This window comes from Oncorhynchus tshawytscha, linkage group LG11 (genome assembly GCF_018296145.1).
Source record: "Oncorhynchus tshawytscha isolate Ot180627B linkage group LG11, Otsh_v2.0, whole genome shotgun sequence".
Classification (NCBI taxonomy): Eukaryota; Metazoa; Chordata; class Actinopteri; order Salmoniformes; family Salmonidae; genus Oncorhynchus; species Oncorhynchus tshawytscha.
The window spans coordinates 48,198,717-48,222,341 of NC_056439.1; the positions used below are offsets into that span (position 1 = coordinate 48,198,717).

General features: G+C 39.7%; 1 protein-coding gene and 1 long non-coding RNA gene across 3 annotated transcripts in view; one reads left to right on the forward strand and one right to left on the reverse strand.

The window, feature by feature from the left end:
* bahd1 (bromo adjacent homology domain containing 1) overlaps nucleotides 1-18,324 on the reverse strand; it is a 35,942-nt gene extending 17,618 nt beyond the window's left edge. For both annotated transcript variants that reach the window (XM_042330209.1, XM_042330211.1), the window contains exon 1: nucleotides 18,224-18,324. The gene's annotated coding sequence lies outside the window, so the exon portion shown is untranslated. The remainder of the gene's footprint in view (nucleotides 1-18,223) is intronic.
* On the forward strand, nucleotides 17,904-20,548 carry LOC112262116. The gene is made up of 3 exons (XR_002955292.2): nucleotides 17,904-18,232; nucleotides 18,489-18,585; nucleotides 19,903-20,548. It is a non-coding gene; the product is annotated as an uncharacterized LOC112262116 (long non-coding RNA).
* Nucleotides 20,549-23,625: the final 3,077 nt, after the last annotated feature.

A 23,625-nucleotide genomic window follows, 5' to 3' on the forward strand; every position in this document is an offset into this window, starting at 1 on the left:
CTACACTGAATCAGAACCTAAATTGCATTCTGAGCACTTTCCCCTCACTTAGCATGACATTTAACACCTACGTCTTTCCTTTCTGACTGGAACCAACGTTAATGTCTTTGTGCAATGATTTTTAGTGACAGTATAGATTCATTCTGACTCCAGTTTTAAATGGGACAATATCATGCACCAATTCCCCTATTCTGAATGAGTGAATATGAACAAAAAACATCTTCCTCATATCTACAAATGAGTCATACCTGTTCATTAAAGCCAACTGAAGGAAATAAACAACTGATACTAAGTGGCCTATGTGTCATCAATATGAGTCAGAAACATTTATTCTAGTGTCAAAATTGACTACAAAGTGTAAATAGGATAATTTTGTTCATAAATTCAGCGAATTCGTCAGGACTTACTTAAGGGTTAAAAGAGTCTAAAATAATTTGGTTTGAAATATACTTAATTAACAAAAGTAAAAGTCTAAATCATTTCACATTCCTTATATTACGCAAACCAGATGGCAGAATTTATTTTTATTTTACAGATAGCCAGGGGCACACTCCAACACTCAGACATAATTTACAAATGAAGCATTTGTGTTTAGTGAGTCCACCAGATCAGATGCAGTAGGGATGGTCTCTTTAAAAGTGTGAGAATTTGACCATTTTCCTGCTAAGCATTCGAAATGTAATGAGTACTTTTGGTTGTCAGGGGAAATTTATGGAGTAAAAAGTACATTCTTTTCTTTTGGAATGTTGCAGACAAGTAAAAGATGTATAAAAAAATATGAATAGTAAAGTAAAGTACATTTACACCCAAAAAACTATTTACTCTAAGTAGTATTTTAAAGTATTTTTTACTTAAGTACTTTACACCACTGAAAACCTCCTCGGCAAAAAATGTCTGAATGATTTTCAGATTTCTTGAGTTAACTTCGATTCATTCTGACTATTTTGAGGAAGTGATACTGGCTTTGTTACTATGGTGTCTAATGGGGGACAAACATCAGTAACTGCCACATCGAACCGCATCCCCAAGACTGAAATTAAGTTTTTCTTAATGAGCAACAGAGAAACACATGGGGAATAGGTACATTCAGTTTCTCTTTAAGCTCCACACAGAAGAAAATGGACTGAAACCACAAGGGGGCTACAATTCAACATGGATCTTTCCAATAAGAAACGTTCATTTTTATTTTCTGTTGAAAAACCTTTTCCATTGCGTGCATTAATGAATGCAAACCAGGTGCCATGGGATTTAAAAAAATAAATAATTTAGCATCCCTTTGAAACAGTGGTGTAAAGTACTTAAGTAAAAATACTTTAATGATGTCCTACTTAAGTAGTTTTTTGGGTTATCTGTACTTTCCTATTAATATGTTTGACTACTTTTACTTTTACTTCACTACATTCCTAAAGTGAATATTGTACTTTTTATTCCATAAATTTTCCCTGACAACCAAAAGTACATTTTGAATGCTTAGCAGGACAGGAAAATGATCCAATTCACACACTTATCAGGAGAACATCACTTATCATCCCTACTGCCTTTGATCTGGTGGACTCACAAAACACAAATGCTTTTGTTTGTAAATGAAGTCTGAATTTTGGAGTGTAACCCTGGCTATCCGTTAAAAAAAATGTTTTTAAATGTACCGGTAAAAAATAAATAATTGTGCCGTCTGGTTTGCTTTGATAGAAGGATTTTTTTTATTATTCATTACTTTTACTTTTGATACTTAAGTATATTTAAAACCAAATACTTTTACTCAAGTAGTATTTTACTGGGTGACTTTCACTTGAGTCATTTTCTATTATGGTATCTTTACGTTTACTCAAGTATAACAATTTAGTACTTTTTCCACCACTGCTTTGAAACAACTTTCATGATCACTATAAAGCAGGATAGAGAGAGAGATACACATCACACCAATTTGAGAAGTTTACAAAAGCTTCAAAATCAGTTAATAAAGTACAGTAGTGTAGTTACTACATCCAAAGTTATTTACCATTAATATTGGCGCAGCATGTCAGGTGTTGAATGCTTGAATGTACAGAAGACGTACACAAACTTCAAACTGTTTGATACTTGCCATGAACTCAACAGGCAGCAAATGTGAACATTCATTTGTACACATTCGCGTGCACAGATTTGTAGATGACAGTTCACAACCTCTGTTCAGATAGGAGGTGACACAGGAAGTCTAGTTAGCTTTAGCTCATCTTCAAAGAGCAGGGCAAGATGCCAGGGACAGTGACAGATGGAGCTGAGAGAGTGAGCAAGTGAGAGGAGACTTGAAACTAACCACTGTGTTGTGTGAGTGAGTGTGTGTGAGTGTGTGTGTGTGTGTGTTTGTGAGAGAGAGTGAGAGGAGGTCTTGAAACTAACCACTGTGTGTGTGAGTAAGCGAGTGTGAGAGAGAGCGTGAGTGTGTGAGAGAGAGAAAGAGAGAGTGAGTGAGTGAGTGAGAGAAAGAGAGAGAGAGAGAAAGAGAGAGAGTGAGTGGAGTGAGTGAGTGAAAGAGTGAGTGAAAGAGTGAGTGAGTGAGTGAGTGAGTGAGAGAAAGAGAGAGAGTGAGAGAAAGAGAGAGAGTGAGTGAGAGAAAGAGTGAGTGGAGTGAGTGAAAGAGTGAGTGAAAGAGTGAGTAAAAGAGTGAGAGAAAGAGTGAGTGAGTGAGTGATTGGGAGTCTACTTGCGGTCAGCATTTTAGATCTCATCACATCAACTCACATGGACATTTTTCAGTTCCAACCTGGCCCTTAGTTGACAGCTTTTCTACGCAAGTATAAAAAAGGTTGACATGCCTCAAAAACCATCAGGAACAATGGACCTCTGACTAGTAGGGTCTGTCTTTCCGAAGATCTGAAGTGGGGAGATGCCCAATTTAATTCATCTGTCACTTTGAAGGACACTTTATGCCATGTGCTCTGTGCTTTTCAGTGAAAGATAAGAGACATGCAAAACCCCTCGGGGTGACAGCGGCTGACTCCTAAAACAGGAGTTACTGTCCCTCACCCTGTAAATACTCAAGTGTGATAAGAGAGAAGCCAGGGAGCCCTTCAAATCTATTGCAGCTGTGGATCCACCAACAGCTGACGTTGGTTTTGCTTTCAGTGGCCGTTTTCCCTCGAAACAGACCAGTACATTTCACAGCTGTGGCATTTGGCTTGATTCCAGGTAGTGGCTGATGTGTTTGAGGATTGTAGCGTGGCCATATGAAACAAGTTATCCTCAACATTAGAGCAAGTTTAAGAACTGACAGCTTTGCATGTGACTTTTTAAATATTCCACGCTGGTATTAACTTAATTCAGGCATGACTATGTTGCACCATCAGTGGATGAACCTTCGATGCCCTTGGAGTTTTTATCATGTGTTTAAAAAGGCTTTTGCTTTCTGGTACCACAGCACTGTAAATGCTGTTTGTGACTGAAGGTGGTTCTCATCTTCAGAGAGTAGTTTATTACAAAGATAACCTCCGGGCTGTCATGTTACTTTTTCTTATCACTAAGCACAAACTCTGTTTGTGATATCACCAATGATAATCTGGACACTCATAGAATTAGATACAATTCTACATCATCTATTTGATTAGATGAGCTGCAGAAGCATAACTGCACATAAGATTTCTTTAATGACTTGGTGGCAGCAGTAAGGTCATTCATTGTCCAACAGGACACCATGAGACTCCGTCCATCATCGACACTGAAGCGAATTCAGGGTGTAGCCCCCGATCGGGACTCGATCCCTGGTCCAGTGGCGGTCAACCCAACACCTCAGCCATTATGCCAAACCTCTTGATGAGGTCACTAAGTGTTGGGTTAAGGTTGCTACAATACAATCAATCCATACACTCTAACCACATGAGAGTCGTCTATTTTAAAAAGTGACACCAGCAGAGATAAACCATCAATGGGCTTCTCTTCCCCTTTAAATTATTTTTGAATGACTGCCCTTGAAACAGGCTCTACCTAGAAAGTTAACCATGCAGTTTTTATATATAATTCATATAGTGAACAAAAATATAAACGCCATATGTGGTGTTGGTTCCATGATTCATGAGCTGAAATAATAGAACCCAGAAATATTCCAAAGTTTATTTCTCAAAAAATGTGTTTAGTGAACATTTCTCCCTTGCCAAGATAATCCATCCACCTGACAAGTGTGGCATAACAAGAAGCTCATGTTTAACCTTTATTGAATTAGGCAAGTCAGTTAAGAACAAATTCTTATTTACAATGAATGACAACCTACTGTCATTCAGGGCAGAACGACGACCTTGTCAGCTCGGGGATTCGATCCAGCAACCTTTGCTCTAACCACTAGGCTACCTGCCGCCCCATTAAAGAGCATGATCATTACACAGGTGCACCTTGTGCTGGGTACAATAAAAGGCCTCTCTAAAATGTGCATTTTTGTCACACAACACAATGCCACATATGTCTCAAGTTGAGGGAGCTTGCAATTAAAATAAAATAAAATTAAAAAAAAAAAAGCATATTTTTGTCATATAGTTAATTTACGAAGTTAATTTACGGCCGTCATTGAAAATAAGAATTTGTTCTTAACTGACTTGCCTAATTAAATAAAGGTAAAATAAAATTGTATCAACTAAAAGTCTGAGTGGCATTAATGAAGCCAATAAGTTGGGAGTAGAATATAATAAACTTTATTGTGCCAAGGATGCACATGTACTGTAGTTATTACCACGCATGAGATTCCCACATTGTAGCGTGTAGAATTAATATATTCACTGATCATGTACTCTTCCTTGGCAAATAAAGGTCCATTATTTTAATGATGTTTTGACTGGAGTGATGCTTAGAATTCCATAAAAAATGTATCCCTTTTATTTTACCACTACAATCTGTTCATCGGGCGAAACTGGAAAAAAACAACTTGTGTAGAAAGTAAAGATCCACACCTCGATGGTGTCAACTGTGCTTATGTCTGCGTAATGAAAAAATAAAAGCTTCCGACGTTTTCTAGTCTAGTGATCGATGACAAACGAGCTCGCTGCCCAGACTTACATAATTACAAAGAGGAGATTATCCTGATTAAAATGGTGCCCATGTAACAGTTTTGCTTCCGTCCCTCTCCTCTCCCCTACCTGGGCTCGAACCAGGGACCCTCTGCAGACACCCTCGAAGCATCATTATCCATCTCTCCACAAAAGCCATGGCCCTTGCAGAGTAAGGGGAACAACTACTTCAAGGTCTTAGAGCGAGTGACGTCACCAATTGAAACGCTATTGGCTCGCACCCCGCTAACTACCTAGCCATTTCACACCAGCTACACCCGATTTGAAAAAAATCTAAATATACACATTGCGAGATATTTGCCGAAAGACAGACATGCCTACATTTTCCTGATTGGAAACAATGGGAAGACCGCAGAGCTCCAATATTATTTTATTTGTTTACATTTTAACTACAAAACAACGTGAGCAGGTCTCATTGCCAACAATAGCGAAGCAGGAATTGTGACGTTGAACAATATGTTGGGAATAGAACATTCGGAAGATGCTCAATAGAGCTAATAGGAGATGGCAGGGTGAAAAATACACTAAAATAAGGTATTTCGCGATTACTTCAAAACGACGGCAAGCAGCTGAAAATATGATCATATTATGAAACTGGTCTCCGCGGCGGATGCAATGAAGTAGTTTTTATCAGAAAATAACGTTGTTAAAAATGTCATGTGTCCAGCCTACCTACACGGATTTCAGAGCACTCTCGTCTGAGTGTACCAGAGCGCAGAATAAATGACTTTAGAGCACTCAACACCCGTTGAATATGGCCGGTGTCAGTAAACGTCAGAAAAATATGTAATTCAATTGTTTCCAGCAGCTCATTTACAGTCACCAACGCTCTGGTCTGCTAGGGCGAGTAAAATGGTCAGAGTTGTCTCATTTGTGTCTGGAAGTAGCTAGCCAACGTTAGCTTGGGTACTTGACTGCCGTTGTAAGGCCAGAACCCTCAAAGGAACCCTAGTCCTCGGCCCGAAAGTCTACTGTGCGCTCAGAGAGCGAAACGGTCTGAATTTATAAACTGACAATTTTTCTCTGAATGGAAACACCATAATATTAATCTAATTAATTAAGCCAAATTTCTTCAAATCAATCCCATATACTATGTAATTACAAAAAAGGTTTTAAATTCTCTGGTAATGTCAATACAGAATACCATCAAATGCTTCTCAAAGATGCCCTCTGGTGGTCAAACTAGCAATAACTTGCGGTAACAGAAGAAATGGCTGAGAATTAAATGACGTGCCACAGAATGCTGCAGCAGCATGCAGGGTGTGCCGCAGTCTGCTGCAACTTTTAAAGGAGGAACCACTGTACATGCTCGTCGTCCTCACCAGGGTCTTGACCTGACTGCAATTCGGCATGGTAACTAACTTCTGTGGGCAAATGCTCACCTTCCATGGCCACTGTTCATGCTGGAGAAGTGTACTCTTCACAGATGAAACCCCCGGTTTCAACTGTACCGGCCAGACAGGGTGTATGGTGTCGTGTGGGCAAACTGTAAAATCTTTCAAATTGTTGCATGTTGCGTTTATATTATTATACTTTCAGTGCAACACAATAAATAGGAACAAGCTGCCAGTGCTTTACTACTGTATGGCTTGGAGCTAAGAGGAACAGTAAAAGGTCTTGACAAGCTATTTCAGATATTGATAATAGTGAATGAGAATCATCAAGATTGAAATTGATTAAAATAAAAAAATAAAAACACATTCCCCCAAAACTGATAGCGTGATCGAAGAAAAAGGGATGAGAATAAACAAGCAAAAAAATTAATTAACGATGGCTTTAGTCTGTTTTTTTTTTAGTGCCACTACCAGTGAGAACAATAGTGTATTCAGTGAAACGCTCAGAACTTCATAGATTACTCAGTCATATCATTGCCAGTCAGTCATGTCATTGCCAGTTAGTCACATCGGTTCTACACAAGATTTGATTTGATTTGAATACATTTCTCTCTGGACGTTCTGTAATGCTGCACCCTTTGGAACAGACCCCGATGCTGAGCATCCATGTGACCCATCTGCATCCAGCTCTGGCTGTGTTACACAGGCAGCCCAATTCTGATATTTTGTCAATTATTTGCAAAAGAGCTGACCTGATTGCTCAAAAGACCATTTAGTGGAATTCAGACAGAAAACATCACATATTCATTTAACCACTTACTGGAAAGTAAATGACAATACATTAGGTTGGCAATACATTGGCATTAGGCTCTGCAGCTTCAGGGAAGCTCACTGCCATAGCAAAGCTCAACCATTACAAAAGCATAGCCCAAACAGGTAGAGGCTGGGGTGGGAATTCAGAAAAACAGACACGCATGGCGATGGCGAGTAAACGCATGTTACAGCAACAGCATGTCACCAAGAACCACCAGCGTATTGTGGCCATCAAAGGATGTGCAGATACTGGTCAACTAAATAAACTGCCATATTAAGCTAGTGTGATGAATTTAACTACATAGACCTCCATGTTAAGGTAGTGTGATGAATCTAACTACATAGACCTCCATGTTAAGCTAGTGTGATGAATCTAACTAAATAGACCTCCATGTTAAGGTAGGGTGATGAATCTAATTGGTGCAACATCAGCTGATGAAACTGGGGTTTCCTGTCTGACCTGGCTTTGCTTCATAAAGATCAGAACTGGGCTGCCTGTGTAAACGCAGGCTCTGCTACCTCGGCTATTAAGTTAGGGGCCAACGATCGTCCACAAAACAATCACTTAGGGTAAGGTCAGAGTCTTATGGCTTCCATCTGCTCAGTAAATCAAAACAAAACCATCTCAGATATTCTTGTTGCTCCAGTGTACAACTGTACAATATTGCATCTGATCTCCAAAGACCAAAGAGCACTTTTCCACACAAACTCTTATTACTATCCAAGTGCACAGATTCTTCAGCTTTTTCATGAATTGCATATTTAAAAGAGGATTATTAATTCAGAATAAAGAGAGTGACAAAGCAGGCAATGCAAGTAACCAGCAGGGCACTTTGTGGAAGAAGACTTCCTGTATGGCTTTATGCTTCCATTCATGGTTCATTACACATAGTAGCCTCCAGAAATGTCAGAGCCTGCAAAGTGACCTCTTGTCACAGCCTTCACATAACCGATTCGCAACATTTCATTAAAAGGGGCAATCAAACAATAAAGAGGCCACCCTGCCACCTTTTTGGTTAAACTTCTTATGGATGGAGCTGGAGAAATGTAACCACTCGCAAATTCATAGACGGGGGCTATGGATGCAAGGACAGACCATCCGTGAGTTCACAATTATAGCTTCAACCATGTTAAGGCTATAGAGTGTTTGTTTACAATTACATTGTATCCAAAACAATTGAGTAAAACAAGCTTATATTTTGGGTTCTGATGGTCTTAGTTTATTTTAAAGAAGGTTCAATGCAGATGATTTTTTCTCAATATTAAATCCTTTCTGGGTAACAATGAAGTACCTGTGATTGTTTTCAATTAAAATGGTCAAAAATGAACAGAAATTTAGCTAGGACTGTCTGTGAGTGGTCTGAGTGGGAAGGGGAAAACTGAAAACTAGCGGTTACTGGCAGAGAGGATTGGAACTCGTTCTCATTGATCTATTAACTAAATTTACCACCTGGCTAAAACTCAATCCCAACAAAACAGGATACAATTTTGAGCGTTCATTCCAAACAACTCCTACACTAAAAGGGTATTATCATAATTTTCATAATTTCGCAGTACTATTCCAATATCATAGTGTGGAAACATATAAAAACACAGGAAAATTACCTTTTTGGACTGCACTGGGCATTTAAGTTCATGAGGCATGTACAAGTTATATTCTTCAAGAATCAATGAGTTTATATCACGAATTTAAAAGAAGAAAAATTGATGCAAGGGACGGATTGTTACAGCAAACGTGTTTTGTTATACAGTGCATTCGGAAGGTATTCAGACCCCTTAACCTTTTCCAAATTTTGATAAATTATAGCCTTATTATAAAAGTAATTAAATTACTTTTTTCCTGTGTGCATTCATCAATGTGCACACACACACACACACACCACCACATAATGACAAAGCAAAAACAGGTTCTGAAATGTTTGCTAATTTATTAAAAAATAAAAAACGGAAATATGACATTTACAGTTAAAGTCGGAAGTTTACATACACCTTAGCAAACTACATTTAAACTCGGTTATTCACAATTCCTGACATTTAATCAGAGTAAAAAGTCCCTGTCTTAGGTCAGATAGGATCACCACTTTATTTTAAGAATGTGATTCAGAATAATAGTAGAGAGAATGATTTATTTCAGATTTTATTTCTTTCATCACATTCCCAGTGGGTCAGAAGTTGACATACACTCAATTAGTATTTGGTAGCATTGCCTTGAACATTTTTAACTTGGTCAAATGTTTTGGGTAGCCTTCCACAAGCTTCCCACAATAAGTTGGGTGAATTTTGACCCATTCCTCCTGACAGAGCTGGTGTAACTGAGTCAGGTTTGTTGGATTCTTGCTCACACACGCTTTTTCAGTTCTGCCCACAAATTTTCTATAGGATTGAGGTCAGGGCTTTGTGATGGCCACTCCAATACCTTGACTTTGTTGTCCTTAAGCCATTTTGCCACAACTTTGGAAGTATGCTTGGGGTCATTGTCCATTTGGAAGACCTATTGGCGACCAAGTGTAAACTTCCTGACTGATGTCTGGAAATGTTGCTTCAATATATCCACATAATTTTCCTGCTTCGTGATGCTATCTATTTTGTGAAGTGCACCAGTCCATCCTGCAGCAAAGGACCCCCACAACATGATGCTGCCACCCCTGTGCTTCACGGTTGGGATGGTGTTCTTTGGCTTGCAAGCCTCCCCCTTTTTCCTCCAAACATAACGATGGTCATTATGGCCAAACAGTTCTAATTTCATTTCATCAGACCAGAGGACATTTCTCCAAAAAGTACGATCTTTGTCCCCATGTGCAGTTGCAAACAGTATTCTGGCTTTTTTATGGCGGTTTTGGAGCAGTGGCTTCTTCCTTGCTGAGCGGCCTTTCAGGTTATGTCGATATAGGACTCGTTTTCCTGTGGATATAGATACTTTTGTACCTGTTTCCTCAAGCATCTTCACAAGGTCCTTTGCTGTTGTTCTGGGATTGATTTGCACTTTCTGCACCAAAGTACATTCATCTCTAGGAGTCAGAACGCGCCTGCTTCCTGAGTGGTATGACGGCTGCGTGGTCCCATGGTGTTTATACTTGCGTACGATTGTGTGTACAGATGAACGTGGTACCTTCAGGCGTTTGGAAATTGCTCCCAAGGATGAACCAGACTTGTGGAGGTCTACAATTTTTTTTGGAGGTCTTGGCTGATTTCTTTTGATTTTCCCATGATGTCAAGCAAAGAGGCACTGAGTTTGAAGGTAGGCCTTGAAATACATCCACAGGTACAACTCCAATTGACTCAAATTATGTCAATTAGCCTATCAGAAGCTTCTAAAGCCATGACATCATTTTTGGGAATTTTCCAAGCTGTTTAAAAGGCACAGTCAACTTATTGTATGTAAACTCCTGACCCACTGCAATTGTGATACAGTTAATCATAAGTGACATAATCTGCCTGTAAACAATTGTTGGAAAAATTGTGTGTCGTGCACACAGTAGATGTCCTAAACGACTTGCCAAAACTATAGTTTGTAAACAAGAAATGTGTGGAGTGGTTGAAAAACAAGTTTTAATGACTCCAACCTAAGTCTACGTAAATTTCCAACTTCAACTGTACATAAATATTCAGACCCTTTCCTCAGTACTTTTTGAATCACCTTTGGCAGCGATTACAGCCTCGAGTCTTCTTGGGTACAACGCTACAATTTGGGCACACCTGTATTTGGAGAGTTTCTCCTATTACTATCTACAGAGCCTCTCAAGCTCTGTCAGGTTAGATGGGGAGCATCGCTGCACAGCTATTTTCAGGTCTCTAGAGATGTTCGATCAGGTTCAAGTCCGGGCTCTGGCTGGGCCACTCAAGGACATTCAGAGACTTGTCCCGAAGGTACTCCTACATTGTCTTGTGCTTAGGGTCATTGTCCTGTTTGAAGGTGAACCTTATCCCCAGTCTGAGATCCTGAGTGCTCTGGAGGAGGTTTTCATCAAGGATCTCTCTGTATTTTGCTATGTTCATCTTTCCCTCGATACTGACTAGTCTCCCAGTCCCTGCCGCTGAAAAACATCCCCACAGCATGCTGCCACCACCATGCTACACCCGTAGGGACCACCCTGATCAATCCCATTCTCCACTGACTGCTTAGTTTGGCCAGGCAGCCAGCTCTAGGAAGAGTCGTGTTGGTTCCAAACTACTTCCATTTAAGAATGATGGAGTCCACTGTGTTCTTTGGGGACCTTCAATGCTGCAGACATTTTTTGGTACCCTCCCCCAGATCTGTGCCTCGGCACAATCTTGTCTCAAGGCTCTACAGACAATTCCTTCAACCTCATGGCTTGGTTTTTGCTTTGACATGCACTGTCAACTGTGGGATCTTATATAGACAGGTCCAAATTTCCAAATCATGTCCAATCAATTGAATTTACCACAGGTGGACTCCAATCAAGTTGTAGAAACATCTCAAGGATGATCAAAGGAAACAGGATGCACCTGCAAGCGGTCTGAATACTTTCCGAAGGCACTGTACAGTGTAGCCTACCAGCTCTATAAAATCTGTGATACAACATTCTTCTCCAAAAACGTTCCCAATTAAATGACTGCAAAGTAGGCCTAACTGGCAGAATGATATCATAATGATTTGTATCAATAGGGTGCACATTTGTTTTGCATTCTCTGCCAACACATGTGCAATACACTGCTAGCCTAACACAAATGTACTGTGACATCCTTTCAATGTTGCTGTCCAACACCTGACACCAATACAATGGATTAGGGGGGTACCCTGAATGGGACTCAAATCCTGGTCCCTGTGACTGTCATTATAAAACCATTATACTGTCACAATCCTCGCTATATGAGTCATGATGAGGGTGGCAGGTAGCATAGTGGTTAAGAGTGTTGGGCCAATAACCGAAAGGTCGCTGGTTAGAATTCCCGAGTTGACGTGTCTTCAAGTACGTAGGGAACAGTGTAGCAAACCTTGCTATATGAGCCACGTTACAATTCCCTTTCACGCCAGAGACCAGAGTTGTATTCCACACCCCACCGTTCGCTACAATACCAAAAGGCTAACATCTCTTGGTGAGGTTGCTAGGTGTTGTACAAAGGTTGTTTAGTATCATTACAAGGGTTACATTTTTGGGGGGGTATTATTTATTTTTTCCAGCTGGCTCACCTCACTAAATTACATTTGTATGGCGTCAGGGCCAATAAATGATCCTACCTAGACTAGCTTACAACACCACAATGCAATCAATATATGCATTATTGTTTTCAAGTGAGTACAATTGTACTCTAGGCTGTAAACTGGGGTGAAAATGTCATTTGAATAATGGCACAAAAAGCCTTGTTATTTGGATCAGTTGTGTGTCTACTATCAATAGATAAGGTCTAGAAATGGCACAGTCTAGTAGTCTGGCTGCATTTTTACTTCTGATACAGATGCGCTGTCTGGTGCCGATCATCATTATCCCAAATCATCTACACTGAACAAAAATAAATGCAACCTGCAACAATTTCAAATAGTTTACTGAGTTACAGTTCAGGAAAATCTATTTAAATGAATTCATTAAGCCCTAATCTATGGATTTCACATGACTGGACAAGGTCGCAGCCACGGGTGGGCTTGGGAGGACATAGGCCCACACAATGGGGAGCCAGGCCCAGCCAATCAGAATGAGGGGGTGTTTTATTTCAGCTCATGAAAAATGGGACCAACACTTTACATGTTGCGTTTAAATTTTTGTTCCGTGTATATCGATGTGTGCCCGATGCCACACCTCATCTCTGATTCTTCGCTGTGCGCGCAATATCAAGTGCGCCTATCAGCTATTTAGTGTAGTCTCAATCAAATGATCTATAGCTTATAGGCTACGAAGTGCATGCTGGGAGAAGCACAGAGCAAAGTTATATTTTCAAGATAGCTGCTGAGATGGTGTAAATAAAACTAGGCTGCATTACACATGGCAATGGATATTCCAACCCTGAGCCCCAGCTTGCTCTTGCTGATCAAAAACGTTTGTGTGCTGCCTAACCAATCACCGTGCTGTGTAGGCCTACGATGGCAGTTAGGAGGAGAGTCTAAAGCTTCTTAAGAATCTTTTTGATTAGGCTTAGTAAAAAAAATGTTTTTTAAAAAAGCACTCTCGTGCGTGGACTAGCCTATAGCCTATGTTTTGTTCAGTTTGAGACGGAGAGCGTGACGATGAGAAGACCGGAGGTCAACTTTAATAGTTTGCTATTACTATAATTGATTGTATTTAAAACAATATGTTTCTTGCCCATGATGTATGCATCAGAGTTATTGACCTCACATTAAGCTAGATTCGAGTAACTTACATTGTGGTGCTGAAACTTGAAGCAGCAGCCGCGGCACAATCAAATGGAAATGGACAGATCACGGTGCTGAAAGTAGAAATTCAACTAGGCTTAACTCATTTCAACAGTCTTCATTTTAATTAGACTTTACTAACAACAAGAGGGCTTTGTGTTGGAGCCTATTTCTTCCTGTTTAAGAAATAAGAGGTAGGCCAACCTCTTTGACAAACAAAATTAGGCTACAGGCTGCTATATCCATAGATTTTGTCGGTCAATTCCTCCACTCACCATGCACTCTTTAAATAACAGCCTTTCACTGACACGGGGATAGGGTAAGTTAAAACCAAGACTTGAACTGAGGGAGTATGAGAGTGTATGCCAAAGGCCTACCTTTTATTAAAGGTCATATTAAAAATATCACAGGCTACCCCTTGTTACTTTAAGATTTTGTAGAAAATAAAATGGATGCGATTATATAAAGTGATCTTTAACAGCGCTTCGGTCCTCGATGCTTTATGCTAGAAACAAACAGCAAAGTACCCTGGAAAGATGTGACTGATGCATTATGGGAATATCATTGTTTTATTTCCTTGACATTCAGAGGTGGAACTACAACCTTCTATAGCCAAGGAGACAAAAAAATTGACTTTGTTTGGGAAGTAATCTAATTCTGTCAGTATCAATTGATTAAGCTATTCACTTTCTGTACAATAGGAGATGTTTAAACCCAGAAAGCTTTCAGGGAAACATTTGTGACCTTCTCTCATTGGGTTTAGCAACGGAAGAGTAGCCAGCAGTTTAAAGCTTACATTTTTTTGTGTCGGTAGGCCTACTCTGTCTGGGGTGAAAAGGGTAAGCCTAACTTTTGAAAGTACCATGCTCAGATTCCTAATGACTTCTCAGATTTTATTATATCCAAATGGGGACAGTTTCGTTTCAAACAAGACACACAGATTTGGCATTAGAGAAATATGATCAAATGAACACATAGGCTATCTCTGTCCATTCTTAGCCTGTAATTTCAGTAACTGTTTCTATAACTGCATATCTAAAGCTGTGGTCTGTCCAGGAAGTGAGGGTAAACAGTACGCATGTTCCCTGCTATCCACTTTATGTTTAATTATTATTTTGGGTAAAGGAGGGTCTTTTTTACATTCAGGGATTGTTTAGGTAAAATATATTTTGCTGAAGGGAGGGCCATCCATTTTCATTTCAGAGAAGTACGATTTTCTCCATGAAACCCTTATTATAAATAGTGTTCACTCCCTTAAAACAATGTACAGCAGTGAAGGCTCCTCAGGGGAGGAAAGGGATGACCATCCTACTCGGTGAATTTCATAAAAATTGTGAAACATTAAAAAGTTCTCCTTTTTAGATAAAACTACACTAAACATCACCAAATAACTTATTAAAACACACTGTTTTGCAATGAATGTCGACAGTAGCCTCAACAGTACTCTCTGGGGTAGAATCATGGTGTGGCCAGAGGACAGCTATTTTCCATCCTAACCCATCCTCTGGGTACATTGACTTCAATACAAAACCTAGGAGGCTCATGGTTCTCACCCACTTCCATTGACTTACACAGTAATTATGACGAATTACGGAGGACGCCCTCCAACCCAGCAGCATGAACTGACATATTGTCAACCCAATCAAAGGATCAGAGAATGAATCTAGCACCGAAAGCATAAGCTACAGGTAGCTAACAATGCATAAAATGTGGTGAGTAGCTGACTCAAAGAGAGAGAAATAAAATAGTTGAACAACTTAATTTCTTCAAGTTAAGGAGATGAGAGAGAGAGAGATATTTTGTTGTATCTCATTCACTTTAGCTAATTTAGCCTACTCAAACATCCAGCTCAAAAAGAGAGGCATGCTATTAGTGTTAGCTAGGCTATCCAACACTGGAACTCTTCCAAGTCAAGCTTCCTGTTTTATGAATTTACTGCCATGGGGGCCCGCCGGTGTAACTGTTAAACTGCTTGCTGTACACTGTACTGCGTGATTGTAGCGGGTTTACTAAGGCGTTAGTTCTACTGGCTATGTTGACTATGACATTTGCTAATATGGTGACAATGATGTAGGCTGTGTGTAGCGGTTTGCGGTTATGGTATGAAGGTTTGACTTAGAAACGTTTTTTTTTGCCTGGTCACAGACAGCTGTTGTGTTGTGCAGAACAGCGGAGGGAAAAGGTGAGAGGAGAAGAGTGCGTAGATGCAAGAAGGAATTATACAACGAGAAAAGTGATGATGCTGTTTGTATGTGTCTGCTATGAAAGTAAACGGTTTGATCAGGGATGTATTCAATCCGCCGATTCTGTAGAATAACGGAACGAAATGGGGGATAAACCTACCTGAATTATTCGAATAGAAACCCTCGTTTGCAACTGTTTGGACAAATGATTACACCCGAGATCAACTAGATGCAGGCAAGAGTGTGCCGACATTATAAATCTCATGACAGGTATATGGAAAATTTGAGTATCATGTAGTAAGTAGCCTATAACCTATTGATGTTACATTGAGCTGGGTGAATGGAATATGAATGACAGTCATCCAATATGCTGAAATAAAAATAAGGCAATGATCATTAAAAAAAATATTAGTCTTCCTAAATCTTAAACAGCACTGACCGCCACACAGTAACTGTGTATTTTGCATTTGTGAAATGATTTTGATGTGATATATCAGTAAAAGGATTTGTTTCTAGAACCGTACCACAGTTGAGAATCAATTCAAATTTACTGTAGATGAGGTATTTAGCTGTTTTGGCTTCCAGAGCCAATTCGCCTTTAAACAGAACATATAAATTCCCTGGACTATAAAGAGTAACGTTAGGCACCTTTAGTCCATTATTGGGCTAACCTTGACTGTTGCAAATGGTTTGATCTGTTATGGCAACAAAAAAAAAACATATGTTTTGGAGAATGACTTAATATAGCAACAACTTGTCAAGTAGTCTCATCGGCTGTGACACGAGTCCAAAGCAGCTCAGAAGTTTTCATACACTAAGTTGACTGTGCCTTTAAACAGCTTGGAAAATTCCCGAAAATGATGTCATGGCTTTAGAAGCTTCTGATAGGCTAATTGACATAATTTGAGTCAATTGGAGGTGTACCTGTGGATATATTTCAAGGCCTACCTTCAAACTCAGTGCCTCTTTGCTTGACATCATGGGAAAATCTAAAGAAATCAGACAGGACCTCAGAAAAAAATTGTAGATGTCCACAAATCTGGTTCATCCTTGGGAGCAATTTCCAAACACCTGAAGGTACCACGTTTATCTGTACACACAATAGTATGCAAGTATAAACACCATGGGACCACGCAGCCATCATACCGCTCAGGAAGGAGACGCGTTCCATCTCCTAGAGATGAACGTACTTTGGTGCAAAAAGTGCAAATCAATCCCAGAACAACAGCAAAGGACCTTGTGAAGATGCTGGAGGAAACAGGTATGAAAGTATATATCCACAGTAAAACGAGTCCTATATCGACATAACCTGAAAGGCCGCTCAGCGAGGAAGAAGCCACTGCTCCAAAACCGCCATAAAAAAGCCAGAATACGGTTTGCAACTGCACATGGGGACAAAGATCGTACTTTTTGGAGAAATGTCCTCTGGTCTGATGAAACGAAAATGGAATTGTTTGGCCATAATTACCATCATTATGTTTGGAGGAAAAAGAGGGAGGCTTGCAAGCCGAAGAACACCATCTCAACCATGAAGTATGGGGGTGGCAGCATCATGTTGTGTGGGTGCAGGATGGACTGGTGCACTTCACAAAATAGATGGCATCATGAAGCAGGAAAATTGTGTAAATATTGAAGCAACATCAAGACATCAGTCAGGAAGTTAAAGCTTGGATGCAAATGGGTCTTCCAAATGGACAATGACCCAAAGCATACTTCCAACGTTGTGGCAAAACGGCTTAAGGACAACAAAGTCAAGGTATTAGAGTGGCCATCACAAAGCGTCAATCCGATAGAAACTTTGTGGGCAGAACTGAAAAAGCAATTGCGAGCAAGGATCCTACAAACCGAACTCAGTTACATCAGCTCTGTCAGGAGGAATGGGCCAAAATTCACGTAACTTATTGTGGGAAGGTGGTGGAAGGCTACCGAAAACGTTTGACCAAGTTAAACAATTTAAAGGAAATGCTACCAAATACTAATTGAGTGTATGTCAACTTCTGACCCAGTTGGAATGTGATGAAAGAAATAAAAGCTGAAATAAATCACTAATATTATTCTGACATTTCACATTCTTAAAATAAACTGGTGATCCTAACTGATCCCTGATATGACAGGGAATTTTTACTAGGATTAAATGTCAGGAATTGTGAAGAACGGAGTTTAAATTTATTTGGCTAAGGTGTATGTAAACTTCCGATTTCAACTGTGTCCATCCTCTAGCCTACTCCGAAGGGCTTGATGTCACTGGACTTTCTGTTCTCGCCAGCCACTCAAACTCGAGTCGTGGTAACTCCGCCCGAACACTGCGCATGAAGCGTCAAAAACAGCTGATTGCAGGAAAATCCCCCCAAAAAGTGCGATATTTATTAAGACATGTCAGGTGTATGAGACTCCGCATGTATATATGAAACACGTATTGTACAGTTGCAAATGGATCTAGTTTCATTCAGTTACAGACCCTCAAACTGCGAGGCGGCTACGGATATCGACCTCAATAACACTAGTCACTGCCGTAACCATCGCCGGAGAAAGAAGATATGAAAGGAGAGCACTTACCTGCGGACGGTAGGCTAAATGGACCTCGATTCACTTCGGAGTTTTTCTTTTCCTTTTTATTTTTTACATAACATCGTCATCATCGTTTTTTTAATGTTGACGTATCACATGTTGCGAAAACATGGAGTTTCTTAAAGGGCCATGGACATACAGTATGGTGAATTCAGAAAAACTGGGACATCATGAAAAGTGGGACAATTTAATTGTGTTTTATTCCTTAGTCGGACAATTGAAAATCACAACTGTTGTTGTTGTTCCCTTGCAGAGGAACCACATGACCAAAATCACATCATTTAACTGTTGCGACATAAAGGGGGTGATATACAAGATTCTAACAGAGCGCTCACCCTGCGTAGCCCATGGTAAGATCAGTAACATAGCTTTTTTTTCTGTTTTGATGTTACATTTATAAAAAGGTCAGAAATATTGCACTGGGAAAAAATGGTGATGTAAATATTAATACTATGTACTGGTGCATCAAAATACAAAAGTTGCCAATATTATGTTTCAATTTTGTAATTACCAACCATAGTTTTAATGTAGGACAGCAAGGAGTAGCTAAAGTGGGACAGTCTTATAGGCTTTTCCAATGTAGGAAAGAGTTCCAGTTTACATTAGGGACCCTGTAATTAGATTAGACATGGCTCTGGTTCATGGAGTACTGCTATCTTGCACCAAGCAGAACTATAGCAGGGGGAATTCAGAAAAAGTGGGACACTTTGCATTTCCTGTCTTCTGTAACCTCTTTTGACATCTATGCAGTATATTAGCCTAACACGGGATGCATTTCTCAAATCTTCAATATGTTTCCTAATCACACAAAATTGAATTATCATTACTATGAAGACCATCAGTACAATTAAGACCATCCCAGTTTATCTAACCTGCTGTCCAAGTTGATCAAAATTCAAACTGAAAATATGGCTTTGTCTCAGTGTACACAAATTAGTGGCATGCCTGTTGTGAATATGATAAACATGTGTCCTTGTTGTGTGATTAGGAAACATTTCAGAAATGTATGAGGTTGGAAAGATGATAAAAGAGGTTACCGAAAACAGATCTGCAAAAACTACTTGTCACTCACATCACACCTATCTGAGGCTGTGATTGACAAAAATGTGGGTGCATGGAAAATGTACATGTTTATATGGATACTAAATGTATTATACTTAATGACATTTATATAAGTAAAACATTTTTTTAATCCTCAATCAATCTACACACAATACCCCATAATGTCGAAGCAAAAACAGTTTTTTAGAAATACCTGCAAATAAAAAATAAACAAATACCTTATTTACATAAGTATTCAGACCCTTTGCTATGAGATGGGTCAAAGTAGGGTAAGTGGCTTGGTTGAATTGTCTTGGAAGTCTTTCAAAACATTACAGTAAAAAGTAACGGTTGCTATGTGGCCTATCTGGGGGAGTTGGACTGTTCATTAACGGTTGATAGGGTAGCACTTTTCCAGAGCAAAGAGCAGGGTGATTCATTTTGAGACTGTTGAGATTCAAACCGCCTTCAGCCATCTGGATCAGGCAGGGCTGAGTCATTTCATGAGAGCAGAGAGGTCGGAAATAGGAGTTGAAGGAGTAGTGGAAACAAGCTGACAATCCATGATTTGAGCACTTGCAAGTGGAACTTGAGTAATGGTAGCCAGTGTGCTTTCTCTGTTGCAGACTGCTGAGAGATGGACTTGGAGAAGGAGCTGGTCAAAGGCTTTTGTAATATGAGAGGAGAAGATAAAGGCTCAAAGGCGCCGAAGTGCAAGAGGGAGATAACATGGAGGAGGGAGAGACAACAATATGTGAAGTAATTGCTGTTTCTCCTTGCCACAAACACGATTTCTATATTTTTTTCTATCCTCTGCCTTTATTTTATTTATAAAGTACATAAAATAAGTGTTTCACAAAATAATGTTTCATTGAGCTATTGACCCCCCCCTCCCCAAATCATGAACTGAATTGTTATAATTTTTAGGATAGCTGCTGACATGGAAAAAGCCCTTATTACATTGCATACACAACTAAAGTAACCGAATGGCAAAGCTACAAATCACCACATGGGGGCAAAAGTACACCAAATTCAGACTTTTACACCCATGTCATAAAATAGGCTATATTGTTAGTTCATTGTGTAAATGCAAGTGTTTTGCTTATTACAGTGTGGTTCTTGCTCAGAGGGAAGTAGGTAGCTTAGACCAAAGGTCTCCCAAACTCGGTCCTGCACATTTTGGTTTTTGCCACAGCACTACACAGCTGATTAAAATAACCAACTCCTCAAACTTTGATCATTTGAATCAGCTGTTTATTGCTAGGGCAAAAAACAAAATGTGTATCCAGGGACGGCCCCAGGACCGAGTTTGGGATATTTGGTATTTTATTAGGATCCCCATTAGCTGTTGCAAAAGCAGCAGCTACTCTTCCTGGGGTCCAACACAAAACATGGAACCATAATAGACAAGAAAAGCTCAAGGACAGAACTACATCAATAAAAAAATAAGCCTAGTCCACTAGAGGTTAGAGAGTTGAATAATAGCTGGAAGATTGGATCAACTCGAAGGTTCATTTCGTTCGCAAAATGGACAATCTAGACGGAACTCAAATATAAACTCAACATGTAAATTGTTGGTCCCATGTTTCATGAGCTGAAATACAAGATCCTACCATTTTTCCATACGCACAAAAAGCTAATTTCTCTCAAATGGTGTGCACAAATTAAATCACATGTATTTATATAGCCCTTCTTACATCAGCTGATATCTCAAAGTGCTGTACAGAAACCCAGCCTAAAACTCCAAACAGCAAGCAATGCAGGTGTAGAAGCACGGTGGCTAGGAAAAACTACTTAGAAAGCCCAAAACCTAGGAAGAAACCTAGAGAGGAACCAGGCTATGAGGGGTGGCCAGTCCTCTTCTGGCTGTACCGGATGGAGATTATAACAGAACATGGCCAAGATGTTCAAATGTTCATAAATGACCAGCATGGTCAAATAATAATAATCACAGTAGTTGTCGAGGGTGCAACAAGTCAGCACCTCAGGAGTAAATGTCAGTTGGCTTTTCATAGCCGATCATTAAGAGTATCTCTACCGCTCCTGCTGTCTCTAGAGTTGAAAACAGCAGGTCTGGGACAGGTAGCACGTCCGGTGAACAGGTCAGGGTTCCATAGCCACAGGCAGAACAGTTGAAACTGGAGCAGCAGCACGGCCAGGTGGACTGGGGACAGCAAGGAGTCATCATGCCAGGTAGTCCTGAGGCATGGTCCCAGGGCTCAGGTCCTCCGAGAAAGAAACAAAGAAACAAAGAAAGAGAGAATTAGAGAGAGCATACTTAAATCAACACAGGATAAGACAGGAGAAGTACTCCAGATATAACAAACTGACCATAGCCTCCCCGACACAAACTACTGCAGCATAAATACTGGCGGCTGAGACGAGGGGTCAGGAGACACTGTGGCCCCATCTGATGATACCCCCGGATAGGGCCAAACAGGCAGGATATAACCCCACCCACTTTGCCAAAGCACAGCCCCCACAACACTAGAGGGATATCTTCAACCACCAACTTACCATCCTGAGACAAGGCAGAGTATAGCCCACAAAGATCTCAGCCACGGCATAACAAATTTGTTTGCATTCCTGTTAGTGAACATTTCTCCTTTGCCAAGATAATCTATCCACCTGACAGGTGTGGCATATCAAGAAGATCATTAAATAGCATAATAATTTCACAGGTGCACCTTGTGCAGGGGACAATAACCGACCACTCTATAATGTGCAGTTTTGTCACACAACACAATGCCACAGAGGTCTCAAGTTGAGGTAGTGTGCAATTGGCATGCTGACTGCAGGACCAGAGCTGTTGCCAGATAGTTTACGGTAGAGAAATTGTCATTTTAGAGAATTTGACATTTTGTTGCACGTTGTGTTAAAAAAAATCTGGATATATTACCGTAAGACACTAACTGGTGGTAGATTTGCGTCCTACAATTTTGGACCTATTTTCTTTATTATTTCTTTATTTTCTTTATTTTGGGCTTTAAAGAGGCACAGCCTATTGAATCATTGAATTTCAAAGAGAAAGTAACAAGTGCCATGATCAATTGGACAGAGATTTTTTTTTAAATGCTCCGAAATGGAGAATATTAGCATCAGATCGAGAGATAAAACATTTGAACAGAATAATCCCATTTTTGAGAATTTAATTTCTGTACAGACAAAGTGCTACACTGAAAATAAATGTGAATTGTCAGTGGAGTATGAGACCTGACACATTTAAAATTAGAATTGAAGAGAAATTCTATTTCTGATTATACATGGTGTCCATTTACTGTGAAGCTACATTGTGATGCATAGGCCAGTTTTTGCTGTTAAATTATGCCTATGTGATCTTGCCTTTTTTCAAGGGCCAGAGTTATGTTGTTAGATGAGGATTCAAGTTTAATATATTTAGTAAAGTCTATCTATTGTAAATAACTCAATGAAAGATTTGTTAAAATGAAAGATTTGTTGAAGGCCATCCTCCATTTTCCTACCCATCTAATTTTGTATTATTGTCAGTATACTGTAATTCAGCTTTTAACTGCAAATATATAGCCTACAAGATCAGATCAAATAAACCTTACTCAAAACCCAGGTTTAAAACTATACTTTTGGAATAACTACATGATCCATAATGCTCTTTGACTGAACATTCTAAATTACCATGGCAATTAATAGTAAACCATGGAAATTATGCATCACAATAGTTATTCTATTGTATGTGGTCAGACAGAGACTTTAATTGCCATACAAGGTGCCACTGGAGGTAGAGAGGGGAGAAAGTTGGAAGGGTCGGCTGAAGGTTTGAACCTCGGTCTCTGGTGAGGAGTCGCATGTGTATTGAGGGCGGGGGGAGTGTTACCACTCCGCCACGGCTCTGCACACCCAGTTATATTTGTAACCAAAGTATTTTTCAATATTGCACCTATTTGGTGATGTTTTGCATAAGCAATTGGCAGTGAGAAAAATATGCACAAAACGTAATATAGAAGAGAAGTTCTGAATAGCTTATATTACCAGCATGAATTTGTTTTGTGCAGGGTAGAATATGCATTAAATGGAAGATTCTGTGATGGAATGGCATTGAATCAAATTAATCAGATCCATTGATTTACGCTAGTTGCTTATACTTCACCATATTCCAGTTTAATTACTTACAAAAATACAGGAAATCAAATCAAATTTTATTTGTCACTTGCTCCGAATACAACAGGTGTAGTAGACCTTAACGTGAAATGCTTACTTACAAGCCCTTAACCAACAATGCAATTCAAGAAATGTATATAACAATAAGGAGGCTATATACAGGGGGTACCGGTACCGAGTCAATAGGCGGGGGTACAAGTTAGTCGAGGTAATTT